The following is an 18,799-nucleotide window of genomic DNA, read 5'->3' on the forward strand; positions in this document are numbered from 1 at the left end:
TATGTCTTGTGTCACCCTGGCAGATGTGTGTTAGGTGGTTACTTGCTAGGTCACCTATCCATCAGCAGGTGACAGTTTGGTACCTCAGGTCTAATTATAGATGTGGCATCAATTTCTGGAAAGCCCTTGTTCTGTACCAGGTGAAGTGGGTTTGAGGGAGAGATTCTCTGCAGGAGGAGTGACAGCATTAATAAAGATTTATGTGTACTTTGAATCTTTTTGGAAGGCCCCACAGAGAAAGAAAAGGTTACTTGCTGCGATAGTCATCAGTAGGAAGCTGACAAAGTGCCTGCTCCAGCTGAGGAGGTACAACTCTGCCTTCAGCTGTCAGGTTTGCACAGTTCAGTGCCAGTATCATTCCCACTGCTAAAGGTCTTGCATTAAGAAAAGGGCATCCACACTGGGGTCAGCCAAGGGAAGGAAAATGATGGTGTTTGATGACTAACTGCGTGCCACTGGGTAAGCAAAATGTATGTGCATGTACAAACACAAGCACACGCTGGTTTTTATACTCTCCATGTTTTTCCCTGCTGCACGGTCATCTGCACGGGAAAAAGCACTGACCACATGGTTATGTGACTGCCTATTTTCCATAGCCTAGCAGAGTGACAGAGGTGAAACACTAACTTATCCCTGCTGCCACATCCCCTGGCTGCTCCTATTCTGAGCACACGTAACACCAGGCAGCAGAGACGCTTGTACCACACCTGCAATGCTGTCTGTTCAATCCCTGCTCAGTCCAAACTAAGGCTTTAACATATAAACCATAGCACAGTCAAAGTCTTTGCTTTTCAGGTTTGGTTCTTTAGGTCACATCCTTCACATACAATGTGAGGCCTCAAAAGGGGCTCTGTGGCTCAAGGAGATGCACTGCAGGGCATGGCATAGCACCATGGGAATGACACCAGATACTATTAGATCTTTTTGACAAAACGGAGAGAAACTTCACTGAGCACTGAAAGCAATGGATCAAAAGAGAGATCCAGCCTCCCACACCAATGTCTTGGCACTTCCATGAGCTATCAGCTCCGTGGGAAGAGGTAGCAGCAGCTCATAGGGAAGGTGTTAGGTGCAGAATGTGGGGTGGCAGCAAACACTGGATGGAATAAAATCCCAGTTGTGCCCACAGTGTGTTTCTATAGGAAGCCAGGCTAAAACAAAACACTGGCGTATGAAAAGTTACTAATGAAATTATTTCCTTAGGAATGTTTGCTGGTTTCCTACAGGGGAAAAGAAAAAAAAAAAAAGCTTTATTTCATGTTTATTGAATGCCATTCATCAGATATTGTCTCCCACTGGTAATTCAGAGGTGAACCTGTGCGTGGTTCTGTGTAAGGAGAATTTTCCTTGAAATAATAAATACATTTGCCTAAAAACAAACCCAGCCCTCTGTTTCCTTGCTTACCACCAAAGTAACAAATTGCCCGAATTAATGTGAGCAAAATTTACCCATAAGCCCAGAATATTAACCAGGAAATTCAAGTGCTCATGAAACTTGTGATAAGAGAAAGTGGAATTGCTAAAAGTATAAAAGCCAAAGCCCCCATTGAGGTCCATGTATTCTTTGTTTATGCCACTACAGAGTGTGCTAGGCAAATGTGTAGAGTTTGTAAAATCCTTTGGGAATCCCTGAAAAATGAAGTGGGGATTAGCTCCCCACACAAGGGCATAATAAAACTACTGAACATTTCTGTCTTAATTGTATTTCATGCTAGAGCATAAGGGAAAGTTATCACAGCTGAAAAAATGCTGAACTCTCCTAGCAGCAAAATGCCCCCTTTAATGTAATAGCAGGAATAAACCTCTCACTTCTAAAATATAGTTGACAAAAAAAGGCTAATAACTCATAAGGTTTTACTTACAATAAAAAAAAGTCAGTGTCTTTAAAGTTACTATGCATGAAATATGATAATCTAAATCAGCAGTTTAATTTGCACTTCTGCAGATCAGAGCTAATATTCCCATTGCACACAGCCATAATAAAACGCACTGTTCTACTGTCAACAGAAGAAAACAGTATGTGTTTTCATTTGTTTATTTATTTCATTTCTTCACTCATAAAATATGCCTTTTGCCACATGTTAATGCATTTATCCTCCACTGGAGGATAGCAACCCATACTTGACACGGTATCTGTTCAACAGAACTGAAGATATGAGTCCTCCAAAAGTGAGGACCAAAATCCCTGCTTGTAGCCTTAACTCATGGGAAACAGAACCATAGGTTTAGTGTAGAGTAATTATGGTAAGTGATAACGAGAAAAGTTGCTGAGGGGATTTCAAAGCAGGAATTCTACAGAACAGTTAGCTGACTGCAGATGAGTTAGGACGGAGTTCGGTTGCAATATTGGCGTGCGTGGAGTTAGGAGTTGTCTATCCATGAACTTGCACTAGGGTCTGGGAAGAGTGATGGCTTGATTAGTTCCCTAAATGCTGTTCTCTGCCTGGCCTGCAGCCACCAGACCAGGATTCTGTGGGTCTCCTGTAAGTCCTGCCTCATATCTGCCAGTCTTGGATAGACGTCCAGGGTAATTGAAGGCATCTCTAGAAGCCTATATTTGTCACAACAGCTCTTGTATTGGCTGTGGGGTTGGGCACCTGCGTTTTGTTTGTAGATGCCCATATCACTGACAGCCTTATTCATTTATCTGCAGTCTGGATCACAATGCCACCTCTGTAGTCTGTGCAGACAGGAAAGGCAGGATTTGGTTAAGTTTGTGGTTATTTCTTCTGTCGGGCTGTGTCAGGGGGTATGTGCTAGAAACCCCCATACATGGAGAAATAACCTTCCCCTCTATGCATCTGTATATATGTATGCTTATGTAACGCATTCAAATCTCTGTTTTGGGAGATGAAATCTTACCTCATGCAGAAATGTTGCCTCTCATAAACTAGGACTCACCCCACTGGCTTCTGATTCCTATCAGGAGCTCAAGGGGACCAGGTTGTAGCTGAGAGGTTTGAGGTGCGAGCCCAGACTCATAGGATGCTTGTGAGAAAGATGCTTCAGTGGCAGCCAGCCTTGTGGCTTCTCACACCCATGCGTTTCCAAGCACAGATCATCATCTCATGGCTAGAAAAGAAGGCATCTAGAACAGGTCCTAAGTCCTTCATAAGAAAACGCTTTCTTCAACAGTGATGTTGCTTTCCAGGCCAGTTTCTATTTGAGCAAGAGCCCCAGGGGATTCCCTGGGGACCCTGAGATATTCCTCCACAAAGAGGAGGTGATAGCACCTCTCCAGGCAGCTGATGCAGTATTGTCATGGCATAACAAACACAATATTTTGGGATCCCTTTGGGTCTGTTCGAGAACTCTCTGTATCCTGGGCCTCAGGTGCCAAAAGGTATAATTTTAGACCTCATTGCAGCTCGGAGCTATAGTAAATATGGCCTCTGCTACCTGAGCAAGCAGACTCACTTGTACAAATGATCCAGTTTTGGTGAATGCTAGGTCTATCATTGCTTCTCCTGCTGAAATCTGTTTCAGAGGTGTGTTGGCATTTAGGACCAGTTCTAAATTTTACTGTCCCAAGGAGTCTGTGAATGAGATGTGACATTTGGCTGCACAAGCGTCTCAAGTCTCACCAGATGGCACTATGCTCAAAGGTTGACTCTGGATGGCACAGGGGAGGACAAGGTGTCCAAGCAGGAGACATAAAGGCGTTCGTATGGAGTGTAGATACACAAGCAAGTTCCCAGGACCTGGCTGGAGAGCTGCAGCTCCTGGTGCACAACCTTAGCATGTCCCACATGAGACTCCATTCAGAAGTGGGGGAAGATGTTGAAACCAAGTCATGTTTCCTTAGGTGGGATGGGCTTCAAGTGCCTCCAGCACAGAAATTGGGGGGAAGCAACATGTCCTGTGCACTGAGCACTCTAGATGGCAACTCCATTCACAAGGTGTCTTGTGTTTTCATACTATCTCATTGGGGCAGTACTTCCAGAAGTCCTCTTCAGCTGAAGTGAACAGTAAGACTCACACAGGTTAACACGTGAGGTGCAGTGGCTTGGTGCAGTGGCTTAGTGCTCTCAGAGCAGGGCCTCCCAGAGAGCTCTGCTCACAGCCATGCCCCTTGGGATTAATGGGTATGAAAGGCCTGGACAGAGGTCTCCGCACTGGGGACCATGCTTGCCCCTCTGTTGTAGGCACCATCAGGAGATCGCCTGTCCTGCACAGCAGTGACCGGCTCTCTGACATGTGGCCAGCTGGCTACAACTGTGCTGGAACTGCCTGGCCATGAAGCTTGCAGACTATTTGGAACAAATCAAGGGTTTTACTCTGGTGGGGAAGAACGCAAAGAGCCTTTTCCCTTTGCTTCACTAGACAGTGGATCAGGTTCCAAGTTTTCCATTGTCAGTGTGGCAAATCTACTATTCGAGAACATGAACTCTAATATGTGCTGAGCTTTTCCTTAATGCATGTAAAGCTTTGCTGGTTAGTCTTGCACGCGGACATATCAGTCATTTAATAGCTGTGCAGGCACTTCTCATCTGATCTTTGATTCTAAGCTGTAAAATAGAGGTGATGATGCACTTTTCCCCTCTATTGAATGTCTGTTTAGGCTATTCTGGCTAAATTCTCCAGGGTGGTCACTGTCCTGTTTTGTACAAGCAACACTCAGTCTGAGCTCCAAGGCTGGTGGGGCCCCTGTGGGTCACTATCATGAATAATAGTAATAAAAACATGTGGTGAGGCTTTTTAGTCAACATTGCTGACTTGAATTTATTCAGCATTAGGAAAATAGCAATATTGATATTTGCTAAAAGTTGGAACAGATTTTGCTAAATCTGTTTTACTATAGCAACAGTAAAGAAGAAGAAACTGAAAAAAAAGGGAGAAAAGCCATTAGAAAAAACAGAGATGTGGAGAATCTGTTTTCTTAGATGAATCTACAGGGTTCAGCTAGGTTAGCCTACTAAGGCAAAGGCTAAGGGCATGTACTTAAATATACCAGAGATATATTTACGAAGAAAATAATTACTTATACAAAATAAATTAAAAAAAACTAAGCAAAACAAATGAGTATGAATGGGCCATGAAATAGAAGCTGATTTCTAACCATCAGAGCAGCAAAGGTCAGAAACATCTTCTCACTGACTACAGAAAATGTCTTTTATTTGGCTGAGAGGACTATCAGATGCTCTTCATCTGATCTGACACAAACTGGTCTGAAACTTCAGACTATTTACAGTTCCTCTGAGTTTAAATTCATTAAATGAATCAACTGAAGGTCTTGTTTTGGAGGTTTGTTTGGGTTTTTTGCTGGTGTTGATGTATTTGGGGTAGGTTTGTTAAGATGATCTCTCATTATTTCTGGACAGGCATGGCTGTACAGCGTAGGCAGGGCTGTGTGCAGTGGCCAGAAGGCTGCCATGGAAAGGCCTCTCTGTACCGTATTACTGCTTTTATAAGGTGATGGCATGATTGAGTATCTGTGAGAGAAGAACACTGAAAGAGAGAACTCCAGAGGGTTTGTGGGTTTCTTGCTAAAGCTGAGTCTTACAGAATGGGATTGTAACAGAAACTTGGCTTGATTCACTGGAAGGTGCCACAAAACATATGGTATATATGGCATATGCAGAGCTTTGCTTAAAGTTGATTAAGATATTTTGTGATTCTGTAACTCCTGCCACCTCATTTTCTCTCTAAAAATACCTACTTCCCTCAGCACTTGCAGCAACAACAGATGGTCCCTCCTGTGCACAGTAACATTTCCAGGAACACAGATTCTCTCTTAATGATTTATCTCCACATGGGCAGAAATTTAAGCTTTTGGACAGGAGAGGAAATCTGTGCAGACAGCTACAGCATTGGTCAGAAAGCAATTGCTGCTATTTAGTGACAGATGAAGGACCACTGAGGCAGAGCAGTCAGCCACCCACTTTGAAGACCCTGCTCATTGGTACGTAGTGGAAATGGCAGTGTCACCAAAGAGCAAAGCCCTTCCTCCCTGAAGAGAGCCCTCTCTGCAATAGCACGCATGCATGTGTGCACATACAGATTTAACTGTTGCCATCTAATGGGTGGCATCTAATGATCTAGGTAGGGCATGGACTCAAGTCCCACCTCTGCTGGACTCCTTGTCTGGGAATCAGGTCCAAATTGCAGACACCAAAATGATGACCAGATGTCCCACCTCTCATTAAGGCCAATGGAAAGCTGCTCAGTACAGCCAGTAGAGTCTGTAGTGGGATTCAAGTCACCATAAGACAGCATGTGCCTTTGGCCACGGGAATTGCTCTCCAGACATTGCTGGCATGTAGACAGCAGCATTCGGACACCTACATGCAGTCTGAACCTGACTCGCACCCCCCATCTCACGACTTTGAAGGTTGTTGCTGGCAGCAGCGATGTTGAAAGCACTTTTGAGTGAAATCCATCTCCACATTTTACCAGGAAATTTGTGTTGAAATGGCAAAGGAGGAGGAGATGAAAGCTGAAAGACCCTCTTTGACCTCTTTGGCAACAGAATTTACTTTGTGAGGAGTAAAGAGGCTATTGAAGAAAATCAGAAGAGAAAGAAATCATATATCCTGCTGCTGCAACTCCATGGATTAGCGGAAAGAGCTGGAATGTCAAAGATTTATACCCAAAGGTTTCACCATATCATTGCTGCACACAGCGTTTATTGTGCTGTTTGCTGCAGTTGCAACATCAAAACCTCTTGTTGGGCAAAACAGTGTTTTCCTTAAAGTTCAGAAACCATTTGACTAAATAGTATTCTTTCCATCATCAGTGTTTTCCAGCTATAGCATCAATGGGGAGCTATAGCAGGAACATATAGCACATGAAAACATTCTGGAAAGAAGAAACAGCCCCTGGAGGTAGGGATGAACCAAACCGAAAGGAAAAAGCTTTCTACAACCCAAGGCAACACATTTGCAAAGAGGGAAATATGTCATCTGAGAATAAGAGGCTTCCCCGAACAGCAAGAAGTTCCTCATGGACAGGATTGTATCTATATCTGAACTATTCCCATGAAAAAAAAGGATAGTTTCCGAACTTCAGACAAGGAACATCAGAGCCATGCCACAAGGAAGCAGTGTTTTGGTAGAAGTTGCTTCTAGCTAAAGTACTGTGACCCTCAAAGGTCTGAAAAAGCATTGAAACAAAAAAGCTGGAACAGATTTCCAAGGGTTATCTCCTACCAATCATGGTGCATTTTAATCTTGGTTTCTCATACAGCCCTCTCAAAGCATCTCATTCTTTCTGCCTGCCCTCAGTTGCTAGCTGGATAGCTGTTTTTGTCATCAAACAAGCTGGGTTAACTAAGATGAATTTGGATCAAGGCCTCACAAACAGAGAGGTCGCTGTGACTCAGTGAAGCACTCTACAAACAAACAGAAATTAAGCAACCTTCTCTACTTTTTAATACAATTTCAACAGTAAAAACAGAGACAACTTCATTTGTCAGTAAAGCACCTCTTCCACATCCTGCAGTGTCAGTGGCTAACTTGCACTAATGCACTTACAGTGTATATAATTAAAACACGGCACACTTCCACAGAGAATTTCGACTGACCAAAATTCCAAAGACAAGGAAGAGAAATCCATGTTAAAATACCTATTATAAAGACAGACCTGATTTTCAAATACAATCATCCTACCACTTCTTCTCAGCGACTTCAGTTTGCTAAAGCAAGCTTCCAGGTAGATTTAGGATCACAGATTTACTCTTGAAAACCATCTGGTCTTGGCTGTATATGTGTCGGCTTTAGCTCCACCACTTGCACAACACAAGATGCAGTAGCACTTACCTTAAGTGCCAAATTTAGACATACAATCGTAACAACAGAATTTAAGTGTGTGTCTAACATTTAGTGTAAGGACTATTTGTGTCTTCCAGACAGTTTCCCTAAACCAGAAGGGGAGCTGGTGAGGGTGGTATAACCCACAGATGGGTGTTCTTCAGAAACAACCAGTGTGAAAACGAAGCAAAGCACCAGTTGTGGCTGATACTCTGCCTGGAGCCCAGAGACTCCTTCCAGCTCCACACAGCATCGCTTGACTTTCAATCAATGGTTTCGAACTTTGTGAAATTATGTCACTGGAGGTGACCAATGGATCACAGTCACCAGTGGGCATCAGAGACCCAGCTGCCATAAGGGCTGCACTTCTGTAAGTATTGCGTGTCTCTATTACAGAGTTTTACAAATACTGACTTTTCCAGTAGTATGACCACAATTAATAGATATCTTTGGGGGTTTATTTTTTTGATGGTAAGAGATGGTAAGAGCAAGAAGAATAACAAGAGCCGCACCAAGCAAAGACACAATTTCTTTGATTTCATTTTACATCTATCCGTAAGACCCCACTCTAGTAAGAGAACAGATCTAAACTAACATCAGGCTTGTTAGCCATTAGTTCTGCACTCCTAGACATACCTGCAGAAACCCAATAACTATTATTTTGATGACAGTTGAAAGAGTGTTTGCAGACTCGTGGAACAAAATGATACAATTTAGTCATTTTCTGTGAGATAGTAATGATGTTCTAATTGAAAAATGTACTCTGGTATAATTATCCTACATCTTTATAAGCCTGCCACAGGAGCGCGATAAAAGAACAAATGGGAAGATTTTTACCGTGCCATGTGAGGAAAGGCTCTCAAAGTTTTATTTGTATCACTTGATGCATGTTCAGGAGACAGAAGACTCATAAAAGCAAAGTAATTTTCTGATTCAGTCTGGTAACCTCTTGAGGCAGGATCCAGAGGAAGCTTTAGCCACATAAATCAGAGACAGACTTTGAGGTGGGATTCATGCATACGCATGGGTGCCCCATGCCCTGGTATACATTGGGATATCTCCCCCAGCTTCCACCTGCAGCTCCTGAAGGACATAGGTCTCCTATGTGTTATCTTCTGTCAGACCATCTGCAGATAGGTTACATATTCATGAGTGTCTCAAGTGTCCATCCTGTCACTGTGCACTGAAGCCATGATGCAGGCATGGGACACTCCCTGCCCTCTCCTTCCTCACACAGAACAGATGCACATTGCCATTAGCAGCACTGCATTTTCAAAGGCCCCTAGGGCCTTTCCTGACTACAGTGAGGGATAGGCAGGCTCATAATATAGTAATAATCAAGAGGTTTTTATTTATAAGGCAACCTGCTCCCTGCTGTGGAGCAGGAGGCACTGCGCAATAAGTCATAATAAATCTAGTGAAACAGTACAAATAAGTAACCGGCTTTAATCCTAGATGTGGAATTATTAGGTAGATTTGTGAACAGAAAATTAAATTCTTGTTTTCTCTTCATTGTTCACGATTTGCATGATTCTGGAAGCTATATATTTTTGGGGGGGGGACCTGTGAAGGGGCAGGAGACGTAGCCAAGGGTCAAAGAGATGAGAGTGCCTTGAGCACCAGAGGAAAAGGGGCAGAGTCTGTCCTTCAGATTGGGACCTGCTGATTAGGGCTGGGGGGAGCACCATAGTGCCAAAGGCTGGTCCTGGCACAGCCCCTCTCCAAACCAGCAGCACCTGGCATCGCAGTGGGAAATGACTTTGAGAAATCCTGTCCTTTGGCCTGCATGGCACAGGTTGACATTCAGGTGTCATTGCAGTTCTTGCTGGCTGAGTCCTGGACGAGGGTTTTCTGATTTTCTGGCCTGTCACCAGGAGGTGGGTGCGTTGGTAAAGCCATAAGAAGGTGAGGGCTTAATGGCTGAGATCATCTTCTGGAGCTCAGAACAGCTCACCTAACTCAGTGCAGTTTCTGTCAACGTTGTCAGTGCCAAAATAAGGCACTGATAAATGAAACCCTTCAGATCCCCATTTTAAATAGTGACACTTAACATTCCTGAGTCTTAATGAGACAACTTGTGCTGTTTCACCAAGTTTGGGCTTTGACTTCCCATTTAACTTCCTGCTGCTCTTGGGAGCATGAGGGGAACATTAACCTGCTTGGGTGAGCCCCCTGCATCCACTGTGTGCCTGAAAGCAGCTTTGGATCAGCCTTGCTGGCATGGGCAGAGGATGGGGAGAGAAGTGGGAAGGATTACAGAAGTCAGCAACATGTGGGAAAAGATGCATGCTGGAGGGAAAGTTGGCAGCAAGTCCCTCAGCAAGGGAGAAATGAATTTAGCAGTGTGACTATGTATGTATGTGTGTGTGTAAGAGCAGTGGAGGGCTCACACAGGGGCTGGGATGATTATTCAGCTGCTGAGCTCCTATTGCAGGTGCAGGTACAGGAGTCTCTAACAGAAAATCCTTGATCAGTGCAACAGGTGGTCAATATTTAGCAATATTTTATGTGATGTAAGCACAGAGCCAGTTCCCTCTGCTGAGCTGTGGTACAGGAGCTGCAGATTTTCTCCCCTATTGTTGAACCAAACTCAGATGCCTCACGTTTTTCAAGGCTGAGCTGTAAAGGCTGGTCTAGAGACAGATCTACATTTGGCCCTCTGTACCATCCAGGAGCATGGAGGGAGAAGAGCTACAATGAAAAGCATTCATCTGAGTCAAACCAGGCATTGAATTTTTCTCTGGTATGGTATTGTTAGTAACTCATTCTCCTTCAATACGGGATTTTAACATTGAAAAGGCTCAAGGACACAAAGAAGCCTTTACAATTGCTGTTGAAGAGTCTGATGACTTCTGCAACGGTCAGGCATACTTAGGCTGTCACTCAAGCCTGTCACTCAAGTTCAGTCCTTTGTGATCTGCTGTAGGATAAGGCTGCCTGTCCTGTTTTATTTCGCTCAAGTCAAATTATGCACCATGTCTTTCCCAAAAAACCCCATGAATATTCATTGCTCAATGAATAACCAGTCCATAAAAAAAGCCAGATGATTCAGCCAAGGTAAGAATGCTTTGCAACCTCTGTTATCATTATTCTATTATTATCATGTAAGCTAGAGATGAAAATGACCTATTAGACTATTCAGTGCAACTTCCTGCAAATTCAGGACTCTTATGCATTAGAGCTTTATCATTAGATGCTAAAGAGAAAAGAACCTTTCAAAAAATAACAGTATGCAAAAAGCACTTGTCACTTACTATATTTTAATGTCAAAAAGCAAACAATTTATCCCAGTTATTCAAATCCACATGTCAAATTGTCATCCATTTAAACTAAAATTAAGTGTGCTTTCTCCTGCAAAGAACTTGAAGCACATGAAATGCTCTTAGGAGAGCTCCTAGTCTTTTCTTCTTTCACAGAAGAGCAGAACACTTTCTCTGGTGAGAGTGTTGTCAGTATAATACAACTGTGAAATTTAAGGCATTACATGATGCAGCACAGAGGATCCAGAAGTTTAGCCAGAGAAATGACTGTACCAATATGGGTTTAACCTGTTGGTGCCTCCCCTTAAAATACTCCATCCACTTAGTAGCTTCATAGTGACCCCTGCTTGGGTGACACTACTGGAGAGAGACCACATGCAGAAGACTTACTGGGGCTGGTGGGAGGTTAGAGGGCACCTGCTCTGCATCCCACAGCTCTGGGCTGAGGATGAATTCCAGTGACAAAGCAAATCTCTGCCAACTCTCTGGAGTATTAAAGTAATGAGGGGAACAAATAGAATAACTACTATAAGGAAAAGCTGGGTTACATTTATCACCTCTGCAATACGCACATGGCAGCTTTCGAGACATGAAATTCAGAGTAAAAAATACATAAATACACCTCTCTTGGAAGAGCAGGTCTGCTGATCTGGAGTAGGTTGGCTGTAGGGGCCAGGAAACAATGGCATGTCTGAAGAACTGAAGGTTTTTGAAGCATGGATTCACCTGAAATAGAGTGGAAGGACCTAAAGAAGCTGCCAAGCTTTTGATATGCCTCAAAAGCAGCCATAACTGTAACGCTTTGTGCAAACACTTCTCTGAGCTGTTCTGCTTACTTCCAGTACTACAGTTGCACAACCATCACTTTCTCTCTAGGACTTTACTTATACTAATTTTTTTGTGATGTCTGAGGTGAATCTCCCTAACTGCAGTTTTGACTTCTTATCTGTAGTCCTATCCACAGTGGAGACAGGGAACAGCCCTTCCATCTGCCTCATATTTATCTGTCTGAAGCCCCATAATGTCTTTAACCAAGTCTTCTTAGACTAACCCACCCCACCTCCCTTTGTCCTCCTTCACTGACCAAGTACTTTCGGTATCTGAAGGCTTCTGTCCTCCCTTCTGGCCCTCCCTCAAAAAGACTGAAAAAACAAGGTAATTTGCAGCATCCAGATATGGTCCCTGAAGATGCCAGAAGTCCAGTTTGCAGTGCTTGTTTTGCAGAAGAGATTCAGCCAGGGGCGGGGCAAGCTGAGCTCTTCAGACACCAAACATCAGTGCCCAGCTGCACTGGTGCCTGAGTGTCCTTCTGCAGACAAATGCCGCCACAGCGAGCCCTGTTCTGTGCCCAAGGGGTGTCTCAGCCCTGTGTGAATGGAGAGCAAATGTGGAACTTAGTGGCGCAAAGTCAAGCAGAACAGGCAACGATGTAACTTCCTACCATAATCAAACCTCCTGTGGTTGCTAGTTAGATAAAGGGGCATTAAAGATAAAAGCAGGACAATTAGTGTAATTTCAGTGTAAACACAGGGATAAAACCCAAATACAGCGAAACATGGTGAACCTGAACAAACATTGCATGTTGGCAGTGCAATTAATTTAAAGTCAATGAGCTGTGTGCACTCAGGAAAGTTTTGAAGGATTAGCAAATCCTGCAGAGTGATCTGACAAAGGGACACAGAAATCTAATGGACTGGCTGTGCTGCACGCGCAGAGATCACCTACTTTCTGGTGCAGGCAATGCACTCCTTGCCCTCCTTCCCTAGACAAAAATATGGACATTACAGAAAATATATGTTGGGGCAGAAGGGTCCCACTTTATCCACACTGAAAGGCAGCCTTGGCCTCAGGCACAAGCCAGTGAAGATGCTGATCAATCTGATATTCATATTTCTAGGTGACACTTAGGAGTCTTTTCTCTCCAAGTTTCTGCTCAAGCGACTCACAGCAGGCTATTTTCTGCTCAAGGCCACAACAAAGGTGGAAATTATGGACTGCAGCTTTGTACTAAAAACACATAACAGCCCAAAGCCCAAAGTGTCTTACACTTATAAGTGTAGGTAGCAACTCCCGCACAGAGAAATAAAGAGATTGAGGTAGTAGTGCCAAATCAGTATAAGCATTTGAGTGGGAGAAAGAATTAGCTCCTGAGCTCACCTGCACATATTTAAAATGCAGCATTGTCATCAGAAAGCATTCCCAACGCAGCTATGGAGCTAACTCGTGGGAGAGGCAGAACATGGAAAATGGTAGAGTCATTTAAGTCAACTAACATGTCTACATGCGTCATAAACCAGAATGGTAAGAGTGACAGAAGAAAATTTAATTTACTCAGTGTATGTATGCATATGTATGCACGTGTGTATATATAGCTATAATTTCCTATTCTGTGTGCCATTGCATAGGAGGAATGTCAAAAAGCTGGGAGGCAGGCCTGTGACTCATGGAAATTGGCGGTGTGGAGAGCATCCAGCCACAAATGTAAATGCTGCTGCTGTTCTACCAGGAAGTCTGGCTGAATTGTTGAGAAGTCAGCGCAGAGGGTGCTGTGGAAATTGAAGAAGGAGATAGAATCTGTGGCTGAAAGTATCAGATGAGGGAAAAATAACCACACTTTCAACCCTTCAGAAATTACCATTTAATGTAGGTTAAAGGAGAGAGGAACCACAGAGAAACTGTATTTTTAAAACAGTTCTAGAAACATATCAATCCACTAGACCAGGTTGCTCAAAGCCCCGTCCAACTTGGCCTTGAACACTGCCAGGGATGGGGCAGTCACAGCTTCTCTGGGCAACCTGTGCCAGTGTCTCACCACCCTCACAGGAAAGAACTTCTTCCAAATATCCCTCTTGTCCTGTCACTACTTGTTCTTATAAAAAGTCCCCCTTGGTATTTCTTGTAGGACCCTTTCGGCACTGGAAGCTGCTTTAAGGTCTCCCCAGGGCCTTCTCTTCTCCAGGCTGAACAACCCCAACTAACAGTGCTGGAAATCAATCTGTTTCTCCCTTTCTCTCTCTGTCTCTGCCTTCTTTTCTTCTTTTTTTTTTTTTTTTTTGTTTTTTTTTTTGATCTTCTTATATTTATTGATTAACCAGCAGCATGATCTGCAGAAAGGGAGGGAATTCCAGATTCTTGACTTTTGGGGATTTGGGGGAAGGTTTTCGTCCTGATCTAGCAATTCACTCGGTCTGTGCTGTCCTTCAGAGTACCTGAAATGTTCCAAAGTCCCATAGAAATCTGTATTTAGAATAAAAACTAGGATTCTGTTGTCACTGGTTCACAGGCACTATGAGAAGCAGGCAAGGGGAGCACCCAGAGATGGTGAAGTTGAGCACAGGCTGACACAGTGGATGGTATGGGCTTTTATCAAAATAAAAGAAAACGCAGATCTGTACCTGGGATCTTCAGAAACCCTGGTGGCAGCCCTGGGGTTGTAAAGATAAACACAGCTTGTATTTTGGATCTTTGGGTTGGCAACCACAAAGCAAGCAACCATCTTCCTTTGGCCGCAAATTGTCCTCTTCTTATTAGTGATTTCTGTGTGTGTGCCAGTGCGTGTGTGTGTGTACACACAGACACATACCGAGAGAGAAAAGGTGGCCAGGAACCAGTCAGTGTGTGCAGCCCTAGCCATCCCCCCTGCACTGCCTCTGCTATTAGAAACGTTGCTTCAATCGCTAACAGCAGGAGCTGTGCAGTAACAGCTTACCACAGTGTTAACACTGTAGAAGCAGGTGACCTCACCGTGGGGCTGTGACAACATACCTTTTATGCCTTTATCAGCATCCCATGCCTTGTCGTGCTGCTCAAGAACAGGATGGGAAAATTAATTAAAGAGCATATTTCTTTGGTCTGAATGGAAACACAACTGTCCACCCTCCACATTTTTAACGTAAGTTATAGCGTCATGATGTTGTTACCCCTCGGCACAGCTTTCTGAGCATTTTGGCTTGGGAGCTTTGCAAGCAGAATTACTGTTATTATTATGATTCTTCATGTGAAACCCATATTTCCAGAGCTCTGGCTCTTAGCTAGCCTGAGAACACTGAAATAGAAATCGGGTTGAAAAGCTGTTATTTGGCTGCTCATCCTGCCAGTAAATTTCCAATTTATGTATGGGTTTTCTTCCCTGTTCTTCCAGATCACCCCATGTGTTTGTGGCTTGACTGCAGTACTGCAGGTGGGAGGGAAGAAGTGTGAACCAAAGTAGCATCTCGCTGAGAGGACAGCGGGTGCCTCTTTCGTGAACATGCTCTCTCCCTGCTGACTCACACAAAAAGCAGCTTTCCCTGCAGACTCTGTCACAATTTCAAGCTGCAGCCCAAACATATGAAGCACCACTGAAGAGAAAGCGATACATCCCCCTGTTGCTACATACCTGTCATATATGCACTTAGTTTTTGAAGTGACCCACATTGGCTTTACATCATATCAAGATACACAAAACTTTCTTCTTCTCAGTGGCACTCAGATTTGCACCTATGCAATTAGCAGGGAAGTTTGATTTAAAAAGCCAGCCCAAGCAGCAGCCTGATGGGAAGTCATTAATACTGTGAAATAATTGAGAGGTGAAGAAACGGTTCTTTGACCTGACCCTTTGCACTGATCAACTGGGGAGCGGCGTTTCCCGGGGAGCAGATGCAATCAAGGGCTGATAAAGATGGAACTGATTAACTGGGCAGATATTGCTTGAAGCACCCAAGGATGAAGAGAGGGAATTTGTGTAAACTGATCTTTCTAATGAAGGCATAAATAACAAAGCCTGAAAGCATCCCTCCACAGGGAACCATCAGCCCTGCACTAGCCTGCTGAAAAGCAGCAGCGGCAGGGTACTTTGCACTTTTATGGTACTTATATATTTATATGGTATACGTATATGGTGTATGGTACTTCCTATTCAGAGTGTGCCATTTACCCACAGTTCTCTCAAGAGCTGTGCAGAGAATGTTATTGCCATTTTAAAGAAGACGACACAGAGAGGCTGAGAGGTTAAGGATGAAAAAGGATTTTGTGGCAAATCCAGGAAATAGAACTCCGTCCTTTGAGATCTCCACCCCATCCGTGACACCAGCATGCCAGCAGCACTTAAAACACCCAGTGATAGTATCTTTTAAAAAGCATGGTGACAACTGAGCACCCTATTCCATACCACTGGCTCTTACAGCTCCCAGCACACGTATCTCTGTGATAGATAAAAATCTGATGTTTTTTACTTTTTGACCCACCCTGTTAGCTGACATTCATTAATTGGGAGCTTACAGTATATCACAGGTGAATATGTCCCACCTCCCTCCTTAGTCTCATGCTTAGACTTTAATTATGGCATATCTTTAATTTCCATTTACACAGGCCAGTTTCTAGCTAATTCAGCTTTTTCAGGAGACTGAATCAGTTTTTCAACACCTGGAGTTTCCTCTTGCCAGCCCAAGGGTGACGGCTGACTGCAGCCTGCACTGGAGTCATGGTCCATGGTGTTCCCTGAGGAGTCCTCTGGAGAGCCCTGCTTTCCAGAGCCTGGATCTCTTGATCCTGAGTAGAGCCCCAGCTCTGGAGAGGACTGTAGGGTTTTTCGTGTGCATCCTTGGCTGGGTGGGTTTGGGACTGGCGAGGAGCAGTTCCTGGTGCTTTGTTTCAGGTCACCACACCTAACTTGCCCCATAGAATATACAAGAAATTTACTGCCCACCTTTTGGGTTGTCTTCCGAATGATCTTAATTGCCATTTCAAGACCTCAGCCCTTGCATTGAATCTACACTATAGACCTTAGGTCTGGACTAAGGTCCAGAGCTTTAAAAGTTGATATTCAGGCACCAAATGTGATTAATGTCACTGTACATGAAAGTTCTGCACACCTCCATGGGTCTGGGCTGGGTGGCCTGTCTGACAGTAGAAAGATGGCTCTCAGAGGCATTTTGGAGGCATTCCACAGTGCACTGATTACAGTCACCTTCTCCACTCCTCGGATTCAGTCACACAGGAGGCCCCAGAAACAGCAGTAAGAGCAAGGCAGCACTGTGCAAACCTCCTAAACATGTCACGGTGATTGCCACACTCATGATTGACCAAGCTATAAGATAACCCCTGACTTCAGACACCTATGCACCATTAAACCATACGCTTAACATGTTCACACATTACTGCCCGCAACGGGGCCAATGTCTCTCGTGACAACTGTGACAAGAGGAATGCTATTTTTAACCCAACTACTGTTGATAGCACGCTGTTGATTCCCATGTTATAGGAAACCTGTGGGCTGGACTTCCTACAGAACAGCTCAGTCATCAGAGAGCTGTGCTCCAGCAGCAGGATATGCCACCCTCACCGTGCCGACAGCTGCCTTGGCAGTGGGAGCCACCAACTTCATCCCACCCAGACCTTCTACTACACTTTGTCTCCTGTCCCTGCCCCATCTCCTCCCCTTGCTGGAGCAGCCCAGCTTAGCTCAACCCCAGCCTTCCTCCTCCATGCAGGATTTCTTGATGCATGTCAGCCCGCCTGAAATCAATCAGCAAGTTACCATACAACCTATAGCTAGACGCTTTGAGAAACAGAGATTAAAAAACCCGAAATAAAGGAGGCAGAAGTGCTGGCTGGAAAGGGAGGCTGGAAAGGAAAACCCAAATGGGTGGCAGCTACGGTCAGCACAACCCTCCTCATGATATGCCTATTTCCCACTGAACAGCAAACAACAGTGACAAATACATGAGATGTTTTATTGCTAGAATGATTTGTATTTTAGGTAGAGATGTTGGACTCCTCAGTTTAATGCTGGCATGTGAAATTATCAGTTTGCAGCCTTGAGAACAGAGACAATAGCTGGTGCGGCACACATTGTCAGTGCTGCTTATTTTTAGAGTCTTGTAGGCGCTTGTAGTCATCAAAGTGCCTTGATGATTTTTCACGTGTTTTCTCAGCAGGAATGAAGATTGCTTCCTGACCTGGGGTACAATGACCAGTGTGCAAAAAAATGACCAAGTGACTGTGTTTTCCTCCCAAGTCAGGGCAGATTTTGGGGAGACAAGAGTAATTCTGAGGCTGCACAGCCATTTCTTCTGCTTTCTTTCTGAAGGGCTTTGTGATATCAGCCAGAATTACTCTGCCCATGTTACCATGCTCTCAAGCAGGGACGTGCTCCTCAGGGGTTGCAGGAAGATTTTTCACTCACAGATGTTGAGGCAGGGGATGGTTTACTCCCTTGTGTTCCCTGAAGGTGTGCTGTCCTTGGGACACCACCAATTAAATCTAGACGCTTTAATTTCATTGAATAAGAAAACCTGTGAAAAAACGCTTTTGGTGGGTAGCAGGCTCACCGTTCCTATGAGATCTGTGCTGGGTGGTTCAGGGAATAATGTTGGATTTCCACAGAACTCTGGCAGGGCTGAGCCGAACCCTGAAGCGAGCTGGGACTGAGGAGCCGTGGGAGAGCTGCAGTGTATAATCACACCCACAATCAGACTCAGGCCTGTCTGAGACATATGCTTTAAATAGTGTTTTTTGCTCAAAGATTTACTCTAAGGTCTCTAAAAGCTGGATGAGATTTCTAGCACCTCTTCCTGCAGTGCTTGGATGCTTTTCATGGCCTGAATTTGGGCTCTTTTATGGGGGGCAGGAGGGTGTTCATGAGATATAGAGAGGGAAAAACAAATAATTTTTTAATAGAGTCATCCAATTCTTAGACCAATCATGCATGCCTGGGCATGCATGCACATTGTCCATATTTATTTTTAGCTAGTGCATAGTGAGACCTGGGCTTTAGGAAAGTGATGTTGGAAGATAGTAGAGCAAGATTTC

Source organism: Strigops habroptila, chromosome 2 (assembly GCF_004027225.2).
Source record: "Strigops habroptila isolate Jane chromosome 2, bStrHab1.2.pri, whole genome shotgun sequence".
In the NCBI taxonomy this organism is placed as follows: Eukaryota; Metazoa; Chordata; class Aves; order Psittaciformes; family Psittacidae; genus Strigops; species Strigops habroptila.